Source organism: Bos javanicus, chromosome 19 (assembly GCF_032452875.1).
Source record: "Bos javanicus breed banteng chromosome 19, ARS-OSU_banteng_1.0, whole genome shotgun sequence".
NCBI lineage: Eukaryota > Metazoa > Chordata > Mammalia > Artiodactyla > Bovidae > Bos > Bos javanicus.
The window spans coordinates 20229593-20250076 of record NC_083886.1 but is presented as its reverse complement, the minus strand read 5'-3'; the positions used below and the strand labels follow the sequence as shown (position 1 = coordinate 20250076).

The following is a 20484-nucleotide window of genomic DNA, read 5'->3' as shown; positions in this document are numbered from 1 at the left end:
GAAAATCAATAGTTCTGCACCACAGATAGTTTATTACACGTAATCTGAAGTTTAACACATAAATAAATGATGTACCCAAACCATGGCATTTATTTATTTATTTATTTTTTTTATCCCACTGAGCTATCCTCATTCTATTACAAACCATGGCATTTAAAGAGTACAATCTGGGGCTCTTCTTTTCCCACAAATCAAAATATTTCTTCCACCTTGCTAAATATTTCACATTAAAAATAATAAAATAATGTAAAGATTTTCTTTAAAATCTAGGCTGGAATCATTTAGAAAAATTTTCCTTTTAAAATAATCATGATGGCTTTTATTTGAATAATGCTTTACTGGATGTTTTCATATGCATGGGTGTGTGCTCAGTCACTTTGGACTCTTTGTGACCCTATGGACAGTAATGCACCAGGCTCCTCTGTCCACAGTATTCTCCAGGCAAGAATACTGGAGTGGGTTGCCATACCCTCCTCCAGGGGATCTTACCGACCTGGGGATTGAACCTGTGTCTCCTGTATTGCAGGCAGATTCTTTACCCACTGAGCCACCTAGCAAGCCCTTGTTTTCATATACCTCACTGTATTCTGAGACTCCTCCTCAAATCTTTGTGAGTTAGATGGACAAGTAAACCCATTTAGCAGATAAAGCAACTTGAGAGGTGAGGAGAAAAGTCCAATTCTAAGAACTGGGAGTTTAGGACTTCCCTGGTTGTCCAATGGTTAAAAATCCACCTTCCGATACAGTGGATGCAGGTTTGATCCGTGATCTGGGAACTAAGATCTCACATACCCCCGAGCAACTGAGCCCAAGTGCCACAACTACTGAGCCTATGCCACAACTAGAGAGTCTGTGCACCACAGTGAAAGATGACCCAATGAAGGTCTCGAGTGCCACAATGACACAGCTAAATAAATAAAAAAATTTTTTTTTTACTTTACAATATTGTATTCGTTTTACCATACATCCACATGCATCTGCCACGGGTGTACACGTGTTCCCAATCCTGAACCCAGGAGTCTAACATCTAGTCAGGGGTATTTTGAGCACCAAAAGAGACTTGGTCTTATTTGGAGCTGGCGGAACTGGAAGCAGTTTTACCTTGAATTGCGTTTACCACTGGAATTTGCACATGTCTGCACTTGGTAAATTAGGCTCACCAGAGTTTTAGTTTTCCTGAAGCTTGTTTTGTAGGTTTTTGGAGACCTCAGGAAGTGAGAGTTGAGTTAATCATACCCCTTAATTCACAGCACATCATCATCAGCTTCTTCATCAAGGAATTGCTCTTATTTTGTTCAATTATAGTTTTCCTTTTAGGTTCCATTCCCTACTCCATTTATATAAAGTTCAAAACAGGCAAAACTCTTCTCTAGTTACCAGGCTTGGGAAGGCCCCTAAGGTGTTCCTGAGGTGCTGGTAATGCTTCAGTTTTTTTTTTTTTTAACTGTGTCATGGTTATACAGAGTTACTCACTTTGCAAAAATTTATTGTGCTGTATACTTATGATTGGTGTGGTTTTATAGATACATATACATATATATATTTCACTTCAATAAAATTTTCATTTAAAAAATCTTGCTGGAATTCTTAATGGAGTTACATAAATTTATAGATTAATTTGGGAGAGAACTGACATCTTAGAATGACTAAGTCATCTCATTCATGACCCAATTGCTAAAACTTTATTAAGAGGGATATTTGTCATTAGGCATACAGGTCTGTAGTTTTTTTTGTCTTCATTGTTGCTGTTTTTCTTGCAATGTCTGAATTCAGTACAAGGGTAATGCTGGTCTCAAGGAGTGGGAGGGGGAGTATTCACTTCTTTTCATTTTTCTGAAATAGTTTGTCAAGAATTTGTGTCATATCCTCCTTAAACATGGGAGAATTCCCCAGTGAAGCTACCTGGGTCTGAAGTTTTCTCTGGGTGGTGATTTTTTTTTTAAAACATGTTTTAATTTTATTTCTCTCCCAAGAGCCAGAACATCGTCCTAGCCTACAACACAGTCCCCCACTTTGCCCCAAGGGTGCTGGAGGTTTCATGCCATCGCTTGTGTCTCTTTTCTATTCCTAATTTATTTATTTTTTAATTGAAGCATAATTGCTTTACAGCATTGTATTGGCTTTTGCCAAACACCACCATGAATCAGCCATCGGTATACATATGTCCCCTCCCTCTCGAACCTCCCTCCCCATCCCACCCAGCCAAGTCATTTTTAACTTCAGATTCTATTTCTTTAACAGATATAAGGCTATTCTGGTTATCTGTTTCTTCTTGAGTGAGCTTTGGTGGTTTGTATCTTTCAAGATATTTGTCCAGGGAGTTCCCAGGTGGCCTAGCGGTTAGGATCCGGGCTTTCACTGCTGTAGCCTGGGTTCAATCCCAGGTAGGGGAAGTCAGATCTCCAGAAGCTGTGCAGCAGCAGGACCAAAAAGAAAGAAAAACGTATCTGTCCATTTCATCTAAGTTGTCAAATTCATTGGCATAAACATGAATAATCTTATTATCTGTTTATTATCTTATTATCTACTTGTCTAAACAATCTGTAGGAATGTCAACTCTCCCATCCCTGTTTTGCTGACTTCTGTCTTCTATTTTTTGCTGAGTATTGGGCTAAAGATTTTTCAATTTTATCGATCTTCTCAGAGAACCAGCTTTTGGTTTCATTAATTTTTTTCTATTGTGTTTCTTTTCTATAGTTTATTGATTTTCACTCTGTCTTTATGCTTTCCTTTCTTCTGATTACTTTGGGTTTAATTTGCTCTTCCTTTTCTGTACTCTTAAGGTGGGAGGCCAAGATCATCGACCTGAGACAACTAGATCAATGGAATAGAATGGAATCCAGAAATAGACCTGTACATACATGCACAACTGGTTTTTTAATAAAAGTGAAAAGAAAACTCAGTGCGAAAAGGAGAGTCTTTTCAGCAAATGGTGCTAGGACGGTTTAGATAGCCATATGCAAACAAAAGGAGGTACTTCCCCGGTGACTCAGGGGTCAAGAATCCACCTGTAACACAGGAAACGCAGGTTCAATCCCTGGGTTGGGAAGACCCCCTGGAGGAGGGCGGGGCAACCCACTCCAGTATTCTTGCCTAGAGAATCCCATGGACAGAGGAGCCTGTCGGGCTACAGTCCATGGGATCACACAGAGTTGGGACACATCTGAAGCAGCTGAACATACACATACGTGGAAAAAAAAATTTTGACTTCTATCTCACAACATATACAAAATGAACTCAAATGTATCATAGATTTACCGTAAAACTTAAAACACGAACATTTTTAAAAGAAACCAGAGGAGAAAGCACTTGTGATCTTATAGTAGGCAAAGATTTCCTAGTTGCTGTTTGAAAAAGTTGTACATTCATTCTATTTTTATTCTTCTGGGATTTACTTCTCACACATTACTATGTATATTCACCTTCATTTAACTCCTTAAGCTTATCCATATCTATTTCTTTTCTCCCAAAGAGATGTGTACCAGATACTTTTCACTAGCTCTGGTCTTTTTTTTTTTTTTCCCGGCTCTTGGTATTGTCTGGAGCTTGAGTAATGATTTATTATATTCTTTTTCTTTTTTGGCCATCAATTATTTAGCTAGCAAAGAACTTGACTACTTTTATTTCCATACTGTATATTTCAAAACATTCTTTGGCTTAATTTTTCTCCTTGCTGGAGAACTGCCTCCAACAATGTCTTCAGAGGAGGTATTTGTGTGGGAAACTTTCAGAGGGTCTCCTAGAGCACCTGATACTATCTTCAATTCATTCCTTCATTCAGCTGGCCCTTTCCTGGTGGGTCAGTGGTAAAGAATCCCCTTGACAATGTGGGAGACATGGGTTTGGTCCTCGATCCAGGAAGATCCTGCATGCCACAGAGCAACTAAACCCACGCGCCACAACTATTGAGACTGTTCCCTAGAGTCCGTGCTCCGTAACAGAGAAACCACTGTGATAAGCTCAAGTACTGCAACTGGAGAGTAGCCGCCGCTTGCCGCAACTAGAGAAAAGCCCAGGTAACTTAACCAGATGTAAAATTCCAGGGTCAAAATTCCTTTCTTTCCACATTTCAGAAACATCTCTCTAGTGTCCTCTTGCATCCTACTGAGGATTCTGACATCAGCCTACCTCTATCCCAGTAGAGATTATCTTCTTTCCTCTCTGGAGTGCTCCATGAACACAAAACCAGAGCTTTGTTCACGGCTTCATGTTTAATGCCTAAATCAGTGCCCGGCCCAGTCCTTCGAGTCAGCATCTGCTGGATGAATGAATTTATACTATTCTGCCTCCAGGATTAGTATTATTGGCAGTTGTGTGCTTACACTGGGGAGCAAGGGAGGCAGTTGTGATGTGATTTGACAAGAAAGCTGTATTTGGACTTTCCTGGTGGTCCAGTGGTTAAGACTCTGTGCTTAACCAATGCAGGGGGCCCCGGTTTTGATCCCTGGTTAAGACTCTGTGCTTAACCAATGCAGGGGGCCCCGGTTTTGATCCCTGGGAATCCCTAGATTCCCCATGCTGTACCTCAGGGCCCACACGCAGCAACAGCCATCCCTCGTGCCACAGCTAAGACCCAACACAGTCAAATAAATTTAAAGAGAAAGAAAAAGCCACTTAGAAGCCTCAACTAGTCTTCCGATGCTTATAATTACGAATTGAAAGTATGGCCTCCTGGTTCAATTTCAATGTTCAAGAAGTAGAGGACAAGAATTAATGGAAAAGAAATTTTCTCCCCCTTCTCCCTCCTGCACAGGAATTTATCATTCCAGCAACTCCTTCCCCTATGTTCCTTCTCTGTTACTCTCCATCTGTATCAGGAACATTATCTCTGACCAAAGTGGACAGTGAGTAGGAGCTGGGGACATGGACAAAGGTGAGAAATTAGGCCGGCAGTTAGAGAATCTGAAGGAGGACTTCTGTAAAAATCCTTGTGTTCCCAATTTCTATTCCTAAAACTCTACCCTGGCATTAGGTGTCTCCTATTTCCTTCTAGCTGGAATGTACCTCCTTCTCAGCTGATTCAACATCTACTTGCCTGCAGCTCAGATGTTACCTCCACTGTGCCTGAGACAATGATTAGGAACTCATCTACACATTATATTTGAGTCCCTATCTGCTTGGTAATAAAGGTATGTTTCATTTCACCCAGGTAATAGCATGTAATATTTGTAAGAGACCTCGGGGAAGTCATGATCTGCTCCTCAACTAGGGCTGGCAGTTTCTCAGCCCTGCATAGTAGAATCAAACCCCAAACCAGTTAGATCCAAAAACCTGGAGGTTGGGTTTAGGCACAGCTTCCTAGCTGAGTTTATGTGCAGCCAGGAATGAGTGTCACTGCTCCAGCATCCTGACTAGTGGATGCCCAGGAGGCACCATAGTGCAGCAGAATATAGCACAAAATGTAATGACTTTGGGTTTTCGGGTTCAAACCACACCAAGCTCAGAGACTTTCTGGGTGTGTGATCAGAGACAAATTAATATCTCTGTGTTTCAGTTTCCATATATACAAAGTGGGAATTTGAAAATACACCATCAGATCTAACTTCAGAATAAACTTGGGCATCCAGACTTCCATTAATTACATTTTTAATGCATAGGAAATTGCTTACTGCTGCTGCTGCTAAGTCACTTCTGTCGTGTCCGACTCTGTGCAACACCATAGACAGCAGCCCACTAGGCTCCTCCGTCCCTGGGATTCTCTAGGCAAGAGTACTGGGGTGGGTTGCCATTTCCTTCTCCAACGCATGAAAGTGAAAAGTGAAAGTGAAGTTGCTCAGTTGCCTCTGACTCGTCGCGACCCCATGGACTGTAGCCTACCAGGCTCCTCTGTCCATGGGATTTTCCAGGCAAGAGTACTGGAGTGGGTTGCCATTGCCTTCTCCAATTGCTTACACAATAGCTTATAGAATTTACAATCTGGGACATTCCTGGTGGTCCAGTGGTTAAGAATCCACCTGCTAAAGCAGGGGACACGGGTTCAATCCGTGGTCCAGGAAGATACCACATGCCTCAGGGCAACTAAGCCCTTGAGCCAAAACTGCTGAGCTGCGCTCTAGAGCTGGTGACCTGCAGCAAGCGAGGCAGGCACAATGAGAAGCCCATCCCCTGAAATAAGAGCACGCAGCAACAAAGACTCAGTCCAGCCAAAAATAAACAAATCTTTAAAAATAACTCACAATCTTTTTACCTACCTATACATATATTGCTTCTGTGATCAAGAGGAAAGTAATTTGAAAGCCAAAATTTAAAAAATAAATACAATAAAACGGAGATCATAAAAAAAATGCTGTCTTCTTAAGGTGAGGGTTCCGGGACAGAACCAGTGCAAAACACTCAGCGGGATGCTGATACATCGATAGCACTCAGTGTGATAGCCAGCCTTCAAGATGACCCCAAGGATTCCGGCCACATTGTACTCATGCCTCTGGGTAGTCTCTTCCCACAGTGGACATCATAGAAATAACAGACTGCGACTTCTGACGCTAGATCCGGAAAAACATTGCCCCTTCTGTTTCTCAGATCACTTGCTGTGGTGAAAGATAGTTGGGAGAGGCCCACAGTGGGGGATCCCAGGCCTCCTGCTAGCAGCCAGGTGAGGAGCCATCTCAAAGCAATCTGCCAGCCCCAATTAAGCCTTCAGACGACAGCAACCCCGGCTAGGATCCTGACCACAGCCTCGGGAGAGATCCCATGCCAGAATTACTCTCCTGTGCCTCTTCTCAATTCCTGACTCATATAAACAGGGTAAATTAATAAATATTTATTGTTTTAGGCTGCTACATTTTGGAGTAACTTGTTTTGCAGCAATAGATGAGTGAAACACCCAGCAAATCTATTGTCATTATTCTTATAAAACACTTCCTAATTTTGAGTTGAAATCCATCTTCTCATAGTCTCCCCCCTCTCTTCCAGTTCCGTTTTTTTTCAAGCCACAGAGAGAGAATACCATCTTTCTTCCGCATGGTCAAAATGCTCAGAGACTGTTTTCAGGCCTACCACTTAATTAATCAGACCTTAGCTGAAGAACAGCCCCCTTGCCAGGCTCTAGGGTTGCAAAGAGGAGTAGGGTGGGGACATCCCTCCTTGTGCATGAAGAGAATTGACTCCCAGATGCAGGGGAGGAGGTCCCAGTGGAGGCAATGGCTGGTTCTACTTTGAGAAATGAGGGAAGGCTTCTCAGAAGAAGCATCAGGAGCTGATGCCTAAAGGATAAATACGAGTTCACCAGGGAGAAGAAGGGGAGAGCTGGGACTTTGCTGGCAGTGCAGTGGTTTAAACTCCATGCTTCCAAGGCAGGGGGTGCAGGTTTGATCCCTGATCAGGGAGCTAAGATCCCACATGTCTCAGGGTGTAGCCAAAAAAAGAAAAAAGGGAAAAGGCCTTCCAAGCAGAAGTTACAGGGAACAGTCCCCCACTACCCCCACCCTTTCATGCCTCCTCCTAAACCCCTCTCCTCCTAAACACTCATCTCCTCCTCTTGTCCTTTGGGTGCAGTTCCTGCACCCTGCACCGCCCCTCCCCCCACAACCAGCGATCTTAGCAATTCCATTCAGGACACACCCTTTCCTCTCACACGATGGGACATCCAGACAGAGCCAAGTCTCCTCCAGGGTGGTCTGACCAGCATGGAGTGAATTCAGCCATTCCCTTTCTTTTTCTGGAAGTTCCACTGGGTCCGGACCTGCCTGAGGTTTTCCTGGCTCCCACATCCTCCAGCTGACTCAGGACAGGCCTGCGGGCGTCTGGACGACTTTTCACACGTGCTCCTGTGCAAGCGCGTCTCACCTAACGTTGTCCTTCCGCTGCTGTTTTGTTTTCACAACTTTTCCTGGGTATTTTGGAGTTCGATCATTTGATCTACACAAACTGCTAATCTCAGCTCCTCCTGGTTGGCAGGGGTCACGGGGAAGCAAACTGGACCACAAAAGCTCACTTCAGAACACACCCTGGAAACAGAAACCCTCTGTCATTCTAAGGCCGTTGTGGTTAGGGGTGATTCAGGCTGACTGCCGCTCCAGCCAGCCTTCAAAGATCTCACCGGATAAGAGGCTGTCTCGGATTGGAGAATGCCTTCGATGAGGGAAAAGTCCAAGAGGCGGGGTGTGGGCTGTGATGCTTTGCAGACGGAAGGAAATTGGAAGGGGATGTTTGTCTGGTTCTCCACTTTTCCCACCTTTTCCAGTCAGGCAGAATCGGGCCATTGTCTAGGTAGAATGTTTGGCTTGTTTATATCTTCTTAGGCCCAGTTTGGTACAAGGTTTTCACTCAGTTTTTCTTCTACCCAAAAAACGACCACAGGAAGGGGCTGACCTTCCTTTGACAAGAGTCCAATCCACGTTCTCCTTCTCCGTTTCTCTACCTTTTCTATCACTGGCTTCTAACAGAAAATAAGAAGAGCAAGCTACCCCTTTGCTCCCATCAAGGCAGCATTTAGTCATTCATTCAACTAGTGTTTACTGAGTACCTACTATGTGCCAGGCATTGTTCTCAGTTTAGTTCAGTTCAGTCGCTCAGTCGTGTCTGACTCTTTGCGACCCCATGAATCCCAGCCAGGCCTCCCTGTCCATCACCAACTCCCGGAGTCCACTCAAACTCTTGTCCATTGAGTCGGTGATGCCATCCAGCCATCTCATCCTCTGTCGTCCCCTTCTCCTCCTGCCCCCAATCCCTCCCAGCATCAGGGTCTTTTCCAATGAGTCAGCTCTTCACATGAGGTGTCCAAAGTACTGGAGTTTCAGGCTCAGCATCAGTCCTTCCAATGAATACCCAGGACTGATCTTTAGGATAGACTGGTTGGATCTCCTTGCAGTCCAAGGGACTCTCAAGAGTCTTCTCCAGCAACACGGTTCAAAGGCATCAGTTCTTCGGCACTCAGCTTTCTTCACAGTCCAACTCTCACATCCATACGTGACCACTGGAAAAACCATAGCCTTGACTAGATGGACCTTTGCTGGCAAAGTAATGCCTCTGCTTTTGAATATGTTATCTAGGTTGGTCATAACTTTCCTTCCAAGGAGTAAGCGTCTTTTAATTTCATGGCTGCAGTCACCATCTGCAGTGATTTTGGAGCCCCCCAAAATAAAATCTGACACTGTTTCCACTGTTTCCCCATCTATTTCCCATGAAGTGATGGGACCAGATGCCATGATCTTCGTTTTCTGAATGTTGAGCTTTAAGCCAACTTTTTCACTCTCCTCTTTCACTTTCATCAAGAGGCTTTTTAGTTCCTCTTCACTTTCTGCCATAAGGGTGGTGTCATCTGCATATCTGAGGTTATTGATATTTCTCCCAGCAATCTTGATTCCAGCTTGTGCTTCTTCCAGCCCAGCGTTTCTCATGATGTACTCTGCATAGAAGTTAAATAAGCAGGGTGACAATGTATAGCCTTGACGTACTCCTTTTCCTATTTGGAACCAGTCTGTTGTTCCATGTCCAGTTCTAACTGTTGCTTCCTGACCTGCATATAGGTTTCTCAAGAGGCAGGTCAGGTGTCTGGTATTCCCATCTCTTTCAGAATTTTCCACAGTTTCTTGTGATCCACACAGTCAAAGGCTTTGGCATAGTCAATAAAGCAGAAATAGATGTTTTTCTGGAACTCTCTTGCTTTTTCCGTGATCCAGAGGATGTTGGCAATTTGATCTCTGGTTCCTCTGCCTTTTCTAAAACCAGCTTGAACATCTGGAAGTTCATGGTTCACGTACTGCTGAAGCCTGGCTTGGAGAATTTTGAGCATTACGTTATTAGCATGTGAGATGAGTGCAGTTGTGTGGTAGTTTGAGCATTCTTTGGCATTGCCTTTCTTTGGGATTGGAATGAAAACTGCCCTTTTCCAGTCCTGTGGCCTCTGCTGAGTTTTCCAAATTTGCTGGCATATCAAGTGCTGGCTATTCTATTGTGAGAGACACAATCTCTGGTGTCAAAAGGTCACAGTTCTGGGAGGGGGAACAGAGACACTCACTTGCCCTTATACTAATCCAACCCTTACTCCTTTCAGTCCCACCCCACCCGTCTTAACTGCTGCCTGACCTTGCTCCAGACCCATAAGGAATTGGGGTAACCGCATAACAAAGTTTTAACTTAGCTTGAAATATGGAATTTCAAATGAAAAAATTCCATATTAATAAATATCATTCTGCCCACTTCTCTCTCTTTTTTTTTTTTAAATAAGTGTTTCTGTTTTATCTAAAAATATTTCATTTATTTATTTTTGGCTGCACTGGATCTTCACACCCTGGTGCTCGAGCGCTCTCTTGTAGCAGAGCACAGGCTCTAGGGCATGTGGGCTTCAGCAGTTGAGGCTCTTGTGCTCCAGAGCATGGGCTCAGTAGTTATGGCACACGGGCTTAGTTGCCCCGAGGCATGCGAAATCTTCCGGGTCCAGGGATCCAACCCATGTCCCCGGCATTGGCAGACAGATTCTGGACCACCAGGGAAGTCCTCTCCCACTTCTGTGTTGTCTTCTTTCTCCTGGTACTTCTCAGGAGTGCCCAGCATGAAACAGGCCACATCAGACCCAGGAAAGAAAGGAGAATGTGATCCATTTCACTACATCAGGCAGAGGTTGTCACAAGCGGGCCTCTGACCAGCAGCATCCGTGTCCCCTGGGACCTTGTCACAACTCCTACGTTCCTACCCCAGACCTGCCAAAGCTGAAACTCTGCACTGCCGCTGGGCAATCTGTTTTAGGAAGTCCTCCAGGTGATTCCACTACATTCAAGTTTAAAAAACTACTGACACAAAGACGCACAAAAATGCTCATGAATAGACTTCTTAAATGTGGTTCTCAGTAGACTGAATAGATATTAGATTGGGCATAGACACTGCTTTATTCCATGAGGGATATTCACTATAAACAGTTCTAGAGGGACATTCACGTGTACATGATTCTGAGGAGGAAGTTCCATGACAGTGTGCTCAGAAGCAGGCAAGAGTTTTAGAAAAGTGCGCATGTCACTTTAAGGAGCCAGTCTCAGGGCAGATGAACCCAAGGTGGTGTTGCCAAGTCTGTGGTGTCTTCTGACCTTGAGTGTCTTTTTAAGCTCGGTCATATATTTCAGAGAGTCAGGACAGCTGTCATGGAGGTGTCTTATTATAGCCATTTTCAAGTTTTTCTGTCACCTCAAGTGATTTTATTTAAAAAAGAAACAAAGAGAGTCAGTCCAATGCGGATATTGTGAGCAGGCTTTGGGGAGGGGCTGATGGACTTTTTCATCCCCTAGGGCTGGTGTCGGCCCCTCCTTCTACTTCCCGATCCACACTGGGAAGCCTCTTGCTCCTCAACCCCAGACCACTGCAGCCTCCATCTGGACTCAGAGCAGGGAGCTACCACTGTTGCAGACACACCTGGCCCAGGTGCACGGACATAGCCCCTTTGAGCTTCCCTGGGGTTTAAAAGGAAGGTAAACACAGATATGACAGGTGGGCAGCAGGAAGGCCAGGTACTGAGATTTCTTAGAGGCAGGAAGTGTCCATGCTGTGAGATATTATGGTGATAGTTTACCTAACAACAATCAAAAGGCAGTTCTTACCACTGGATCTGGAGACCCCCCTGCCCCCTACCCAGGTGGGAATGGTCTTCTTCAACTGAAAACATGGCCAGTTTCATGAATGGGCTCCTTTAATCAGATGCAGGAGGCTGCAGCCTTCCAATTAAGGAGCATCCCTATGTCAGTCAGAAAATGTCACCTTCTAAAACCAAAGTGAATTTTGAATTATGTGTATAAAGCATGCTAGATAGTGACTTGTAAATGCATTTCTGAGTTTTCTCCAGTTTGGCAAGGATATACTTCCCTGGTGGTCCAGTGGTTAAGGCTTGGAGCTTCCACTGCTGGGGGCACAGGTTCGATCCCTGATTCAGATACTAAGATCCTGAACGGTTCAGGCAAAAAAAGAAAAAAATTGTATCAGCAAGGAGGACTAAAATATAACATAAATTGTGATTCAGTCGTTGCAGTGGATATGAGTTAATTCACCTGTGGTGTAGAGGACATTTGCCGACATTCGTGACTGCCTAGTATAAAGCTCTCCCTCTATTTGGGGGAACTTCCCACTGCATGAGTCAAAGTAAGCCTTACATCCCACTAGGGAAGTAGAAAGGTCTAGAGATTAATCTTTTCCCCCGCTTGCTCTTAGTTAGAATAAGGGCAACTGACCTAAACTTTAAATTGTGAATAAATGAAGCAAAGATGAATGGAAAGTTAGGATCCCTGTGCATTTGGAGGATTGGTCTGAGGCATTCTGGTTGGATTTTCCTGCTAAAAGATGAGTATCCAATATTCTGCTCCTTAGGCTCCATCCCTACCTCAAATTTTGTCTAGTTCTCCAGCTTCTTGTAAATTCTTGGTAGCCTTATAATCGCTTTTCTCTTTACAATAACCAGAGTTGTTTTCTGCTCCTGGCAACCCAGATTTAACTGTACATACCTGTTTTTTTTTTAATCATTTATTTTAATTATTATTATTTTTTAATATTTTTATCTTTTGGCTATGCTGGATCTTAGTTGGGCCATGCAGGATTGTCAATTTTTGTTGCAACATGCGGGATCTAGTTCCCTGACCAGGGATTGAACCTGAGCCCCTATATTGGGAGTGCAGAGTCTTAGCCGCTAGACCACCAGAGAAGTCCCTTACACACAAGTCCATTTCAAACTGTTGCAGGGATACCAAAACAACCACAGGCTGGAATGTGCTGAACTCGGTGAAGGAAAACACAGACTCTAGTGACATAGGCCTGAGTTCTAATCTTGGCTCTGCTGCTTACTAGTCAGGTCATCTTCCATATGTTCCTTATCTTGTTTGGGCATCATTTCTTCATCTAGAAAATGAGGCTGTTGCTCACAAGGTTGTTATGAGGGTTAAACAACAGCGGTAAAGTGCCTCCTATGGAAAAGTACATGATAAATGTTGGCCATCATGATAATCTTTTTTTTTTTGGTGTGGAGTAGGGGTGAGGAAGATGATGATTCTTAACTTCAAGAAATCTGTAGTCTTGAGTTTGGCTCTTGGTCACCAGTTCTTCCCAAATTTCCATGGTGTAGATACAGGGACAGATACTATCACAACAAAAAGTAATTATCTGCAGAGGTCCAGAAAATGAATATAAGTACAGTTGTCAGTCATTTAACTATTAACAGTAAGATTCACAGATAGTTATTCAGGTCTTTATTGAGCTCCTATTATGTGCTATGGCCTTCAGTAAGCATAGCTTCGATGGTATCTAATCAAAGTGCGTATATTTGGAAAAGAAAGATGCACTCTTTAAGACAGCCAGGTTAATTCTCCAGCCTAGAAGAAACAAATTCCTCTCAAAACCATCCTCTTTCAAATACATTTCTGAATATTAACTAGTTTATTTTCCCAGGGACTTTAAGGCCAGGAAGTAGATATCCTGTAAGTGTGGTTATTGTGAATCATTTCCCAGATTTCTGGGCTTCCATGAAAAATGAAAAAAAAGTTTCTAAACTGGCAAAGATGACAGCTCAATCCTCCACAGACATTTGACCCCCCTCTGAAGCAGACAGCCTGTGAGACCTACCCTGGGCAAAGACATGCACAACCCAAATAATTTTTGAGCATGTCCAATATGCCAGCCACTGGGCAAGGCACACAGGGAATGCAACAGTGAATCAAAGAGGATGGCCCCCACTCTCTTGGTGCTCACTCTGTGGTGGGGAAGGGAGATATTCACCAAAGAATGAAATCAATATTCATGCAATGGCAAATTGTGATAAGTACTCTGTAGGAAAAATGTAGGGACCTACAAGGTCATGTGATAAGGGGCAGTGAGCAAGCCTAGATGGTTGAGGGAGGTTTTCATGGGTAAAATTCCTCTTGAGCTATGATCTTAGGGATTAGTAGTGGCCAAAGGGAAGAAGGGAGGAAGGAGTAGGTTAGGCAGAAAGAAGAACACAGATGAAGGTCCTACAATGGGAGGCAGCAAGGCCTGGTTATCTACCTCCTGAGGAATTGTGGAAAACACATGAGAAAATACATGTAATCATCAATAATTATGAGCTGATTGAACAACTAATAATGTCAATAAAAACTAACGGTTGTTAAGCCCTTTTTATGTTGTAGAAACTTTTTAAATGTATTAATAAGGTTAATTAGCACTAGCTGCTATAGACTTCCCTGGTGATCCAGCAGCAAAGCCTCTGTGCTCCCAATGCAGCAGGCAATTCCCTGGTCAGGAAACTAGATCCCACAGGTCCAAACTAAGAGTCTGAAGGCTGCAATGAAGATCAAAGATCCCGTGTGCTACAGTTAAGACCAAGTGCAGCCAAATAAATAAATAACAAATATTGAAAAAAAAAAAAAAAAAAACACCCACCAGCTGCCGTAGCACAGAACTCCAAAACTCTGTGGTTTAGTACAACAAAGATTTATTTCCCCCTCACCTCACAGTGAGTTGGGCAGCTCTCCTGGGCAATCTCCTCCAAGTAGTGACTCAAGGATCCAGGCCCCTTCTATCTTGGAGCCCCATAGTTCCCCAGGGCCTCCTGGAAATTCTTCCTTAGACCTTTTCTATCCAATGACCCAACTGGTGAAGAAAAAGAATGTGGAAGATTGTGTAAGATGTTTGGGGGCCAAGTATATAAGTCACATACAACACATCAACCCTCATCCAACTCACTAGAACCCTGTCATCTGGCCCTAATCTGGACTGCCATGGAGGCCAGGAAATGCCGTGTGACTGCTCTCTTGATCATACCCAATATTTGCCAATAAATCAAAGGGGATTAAGAAAAGGTTGAGGGAAATCCTTTGGACAGCAAGGAGATCAAACCAGTTAATCCTAAAGGCAATCAACCCTGAATATTCATTGGAAGCACTGATGCTGAAGCTGAAGCTCCAACACTTTGGCCACCTGATGCAAAGAGTTGACTCACTAGAAAAGACCCTGCAGCTGGGAAAGATTGAGGACAGGAGGAGAAGGGTGCAACAGAGAATGAGCTGTTTGCATGACATCACCAACTCAATGGACATGAGTTTGAGCAAACTCCAGGAAATAGTGAAGAACAGGGAAACGTGGCATGCTGCAGTTCATGGGGTCACAAAGAGTCAGACAGGACTTGGCAGCTGAACAGCAACGAGTGGTTAGGATTCAGTGCCTTCACTGCTGGGGTCTGGATTCAATCCCTGGTTGGGGAACTAAGATCCTGCAAGCCGCCAAAAACAAACAAACAAACAAAAAAAACAAAAAAACAAAAAAGAAGAAGGTTGAGAAGCAGCATAAAGATAGGGAGTAATTTATGAGGAGCTGAATTTATGTGGAAAAAAATAAAGCAACAGGCATGATTCCTTCCTCTTTTTCTTCTTCTAACCTGACCACATTTCACATGTTCTAAACCTGACGGGAAATTTCCTATCCACTGTAGACTTTGGCCTCTGGAGGTACAAGACTAGGGAAAGAGAAGACCAGGAATGAAGAACTGGAGGGGAAGAAAGAGAGGAGGCTCTTAAATAACAGACAGTTGCTTAGAATATAGCGGAGGAGAAGAAATCGTCAAAAGCCAAATGGAGTGCTTGCAGGTAGCACCCAGACTACATTTAGTGTTAGAAAGAGTTCGTGGGCTGTTGGAGAGCCTAGAATGACCAAGTATCAAAGAAGAGAGAAAGCGTTTGGTGATTTGAGGAGTGTGACATTACTCTAGACAGGACTTCAAGATCTGAGGTGGTGAGAGTGGATGATGGATAACAAGAGTAAGGTTTGTGGAGGGCGTCTATTCACAGATAGTGAACTGCATTTTGCCTGCTTTCATTTTATTTTACCTGTTTTAAATCATGACAAGAGTCCTGTTTGAACAAGCTCCCTGGTCAGTCCCATTTGCCAAAGGTCAAATGACTGGCAAGTGGCCGAATCATTTGACTTGAATCAATGATTCAATAACTTGAATCATTCTTCTGGCTCTAAGAGTCCAGGCTAGAATGGATGTTCCTGGGCTGCATGGAGGTTTGATTACATGCTGGTATTGACGCAGTGGAAACACACACAGCATAGTCCATTACTTCTAACAGCCTGGGCATTAAATACATTCTCCTTTGCCTTTGCTCCAGGCTCCCACTTAGAGAATCTTTGCATCCTTAAGGACAATCTACTTGTTTCCACTTGGACAACTTGGACAGGAAGAATACAAACTCCTGGAAAGCTCTTTCTTACTCACAGCCAAGGTGAGCCAAGTGAAAAGTAGGTTCCATTTTCCCCAGAGTGACAGTTCTTTTAATTCCAGCAATAAACTGGCTTCCAGGAAGAAAGGACTGTTTAAAGGTCTGTGTCAATTACATAGTGATTATGAAATTCATGATATGACTAATCCAGTGGCTGAGCCTGTGATTATCTGACATAATCCGAGAGTATAAGTGTAACACTCTCTTTGATTCCTATTAAAGAGAAGTCAATTTGTGTCTGTGCTGCATTCCATATGACTTCTCCCCTTTCCTAGATCTCATCTCTCTATGAAAGACAGTGAATGTTTATCAAATGAATTAAACTCAGTGTCCTGGAAGCTATAAGGGTTATTTTTCTTGGATGGTTCAAGCTCTGGGAATTTCAGTGTGTTGCTTTATGTAATCTGAAGTATAATAAAGGCCTTTGACCTTGAAGACTTTTTTTAATGATGTGCATATCTTTGCTAGTGATTAAACTACAAGCTATTATGACATCATAACTTCCTGGAGAACTCCTTCTTTATTCATTTTTGGACATTTTATAATTTTTTTTTCTCTTAAGAATACTTTGTAAATGGTAACTAAAACCCATTTGTAACAGGCACTTATATGTACCAGCTTTTAAAATCAGGTGGTAAAAAATTATTGCCCAAACTCTGAGGTCATTGATTGTTGTTTTGTTTAGAGAGAAGTCTATGACATTGATTGTTTGAAGAGGAGTCTTTGATAATCTCTGAATGCTTGCCACCTCTCAGTCCCTTTCAGAGAAAAATGTTTGTGGTTCCTATGCACTGGGGTCTATGTTTTGGGTCCTGTGGTCATGCTTCCTTGGCCAAAGCTGATTGGACTAAGGATTGGCACGTGATTCAAAAGTTGTCCTTTGTAGGCTAGATAGCAGCCAATGACATGTCCTGATACAAGAGCATGACAGAAAAGGAGGACCTTCTGCAGGATGGTGTCTGGTTAAATCTGACTGTGAGAGATGCTGAGATAATTAGTAAGAAATAGAGGAAGTAGAGACAGTCATGGTATCAGTGAAGTCTAGAGTCACAAGCAAAAGATCTGTTGCTGAGAGGCCAGCAAGATAATCAGGTACCTGTGTTGTATCTCAAATACCAGTTGATTTTCTTATTTCCTATTCTCTAATTTCTAATGTAACCTTATAGTAAGCCCCCACTGACTGAGAAAACATGATTAGAACTCTGGTTCTTGACCTCCACCCCATGTCCATATCCCAAATGCCCAGAACATGTGCATGTTACCATATAGGGCAAAAGGGATGTCAAAAATACTTTAAAGGGATGTTAAAGATTTTGAGATGAAAAACTGTCCTGGCTTATCCAACTGGGCTCAGTGTAATCCTAAAATCCCCATAAGAAGAAAGCAGGAGGGGTTTCAGAGTCAGTAGTAGGGGTTGTGGCCATGAAAACAAGAGGTTGAAGTGATGTGAGGAAGGGGCCAGGAGGCAAGGAATCCAGGCAACCTGAAAAAGCTGAAAAAAGCAAGGAAACGGATTCTCCCCTGAAATTTCCAGAAGGAACAAGTCCTGTGGACGCTTGGCTAAATCCCAGTAAAATTGATTTCAGACTTCTGATGTCTAAAACTGTAAGGATAATACATCTATGTGGTTTTAAGTCACTAAATTTGTGACAACTATTACAGCAGCAATAGGAAACAAATATACCATCTGACTGACTAAGCCAGACGTCCAGCATTTTTAGGAACTTTTTTGGAGAAAGACATAAGTAACTTAAGCACTTGACATTTCCGCCTATTAGTTCAGGATTGTGGGAAGTTCCCTGATCTGCACTGAGGTGGTCATTTCACTTTGCCAGGAGGATGTAAAGGGGGAAAATGGGAAATCAGGTATTAAATGATAAGAGAATTGTCAAGGATGGCCTCTGTCTCACTCAGAGAAGATGCTTGAAGAGCAGCGTTTGTAGGAGGAAAGAATTTTATCTTCTGATTTTAAAACAAGAACAAAAACAGATGAGAAACCTGGTAAAGCTGAAACCACACTTCACCCAGGACTCTACTCACTACAATGTCATTTTTCGTCAATTCAAAATCTGCCTGGAGATGGGTCTCAATGCCCTTGTTAGTGTCTTTCAAGGCATTCTTATCATTATAATAGAGCACATTCCTAGGTGCCATCCCAGAGGGTAGGATGTTAATGACCGTATACAACACACTGAGCCAAGCACATATACATACTAAGTGACTTTCTGGGACCCCTTTTCTGCTGCTGAAGAAAATTAAGCCTTAAAAAAAAACAACAACAAAACAAGTTTCCATTCATGTGGTATCTTTTAGGGTGAATGCATTTCGAAGGTTTTTATACATTCTGATCTTGATCCCTTTAGGAAACAGAATATACTTAGTAAAGAAAACTTTTTGACTGTGGTAATTAGGATTATTCTGATAATTATGTATTGATTGCTTGATAATCACTGTGTCCTTAATTGCAGGCAACAGAATTCACTCCAGCTAGTTTTAACAGAACAGGATTAGAGCAGGCTACTAGGTAGGCTACAGGGTTTTCATCAGTGCCAGGGAAACAGGCTGACATACCACACAGCCAGAACAGTCTCTGGAGAAATGCCCAACCATAAACGAGACTGTTCTCATGGAGACACCGTTGTGGCTGCTTACCACTTAATACCTATGAGACTAGGTTCTGGACACGGGAACTTTTTTTCTGTTTTAGCTGCATCGGGCTGCATGAAACCCTGCTGAACCAGGGATGGAACACCCTCTGCAGTGGAAGTGTGTGATGGGTAGAGTCCTGGGTGAAGTGTGGTTTCAGTTTTACCAGGTTTCTCACCTATTTCTGTTCTTATTTTAAAATCATAACATAACCACTGGACTGCCAGGGGAGTTCTGGACACTAGAACTTTTACCAAAGCTTCTCCACTGTCATTCTTGCAAGAAAATGGATCCACCCACATGAAAATGTCACTTTATTTGAATCACTGTCACCTTTCTGGGTCACACATGCATATACTCAGCAGAACCTGGGTCATATGTAAAACCTTAGTTACAAAAGAATTCAGGTGCTGGGGGTTTTAGAAGGGGTTGGAGTGGATGTTGTGGGAGCCAGTCCATTAAATCTGTCACAATGACCACACCTACTTCAGGTATTGATAATTTTTTTTTTTAAGGTATTGATAATTTGTGTGGCAGAATGGTAGTAATTATGAGGGTCACAACAAAAATAATAGCTAGCATTTTTTGGAATGCTTTCTTTGTGTCCAGCCCTGTTCTAAATATTTTATGTGCGTTATCTCATTTAATCCTCAAAGAAAATCTATGAAGTCGGTACTCTTTGTACCCTTGCCTTAGAAGTGAAGACCCTGAAGCACAGCAAGTTCATGAACTTACTCCAAGTTCAGTCAGTAGAGTCAGGATTCAAACTCAGGTTTGTCTAAAATGAAGGTCTGTGCTTTCAGCTAGTGTACTGATGATGCTTTATATATATATATATATATATATATATATATATATATATATATATATATTTATATCAGTTTTTTAAAGTTCATTTTTAAGGGCCAGCTTGACTAGCTAATCTGTGTTTCCCAAATTTCTAGAAGTCTTTTGCAAACACTGGGACTCTGATACTCGTGTAAATGGAAAAAATATTATGAGGTATTTTTTTAATAATTCATTTATTTACTTGGCTGTGCTGGGTCTTAGTTGCTGCCCACGAGATCTTCAGTCTTCGCTGCGGCATGCAGGGTTTGTGGGATATAGCTCCCTAATCAGGGAGCCCTGCGTTGGGAGCACAGAATCTTAGCTCCTGGACCACCAGGGAGGTCCCAAATATTAGCTCTTCTGGATGTGAAATCTAAGCAAGGACTGGTCCTGACTGCTCCTGGTTTATGTTACCTTCGTGTCAGATCTAAGGTGACAAGCCAATGACAGGAGTTGCACTAAGTGGAAAAAGTAAACTAACAAGTTGACCTTTGAAGAGAATGGAGAAAGCTTTACATTTCTATATCTAGCACAGTCTATAGTGGGTGCATTATTTGAAGGAGGGGGAACCCTTAAAACGACTATTTTTAGGCAAAACGTAAATGATTTTCTTCTCTTTCTTCATTTTGAAACCAGATCCAGCCAGACGAGACGGGGTGTATACCATTGCACATGGGTCCTGCTGCCTTTTGAGCCTCTGGGTTGAAGAGCAAGTGCAATTAGCATTCCAAGGTGTGAATTATTTCCTCACAGTACGAGGCCCTGCAACATCTTCTTGTGATTACAAAGGCTGGACTAACTGCAACTTTCATAAGTTGTAAAGTGTACACAGTAAAGACACATA

At 42.7% G+C, this 20484-nt stretch overlaps 1 protein-coding gene across 1 annotated transcript in view; it reads left to right on the top strand.

Annotated features, from left to right (window-relative positions):
- Positions 1-20484, top strand: part of NF1 (neurofibromin 1) — a 323089-nt gene that overhangs the window by 25019 nt on the left and 277586 nt on the right. Inside the window, exons 3-4 of the mRNA XM_061390468.1 lie at positions 16056-16169; positions 20277-20372. The gene's annotated coding sequence lies outside the window, so the exon portion shown is untranslated. The remainder of the gene's footprint in view (positions 1-16055; positions 16170-20276; positions 20373-20484) is intronic.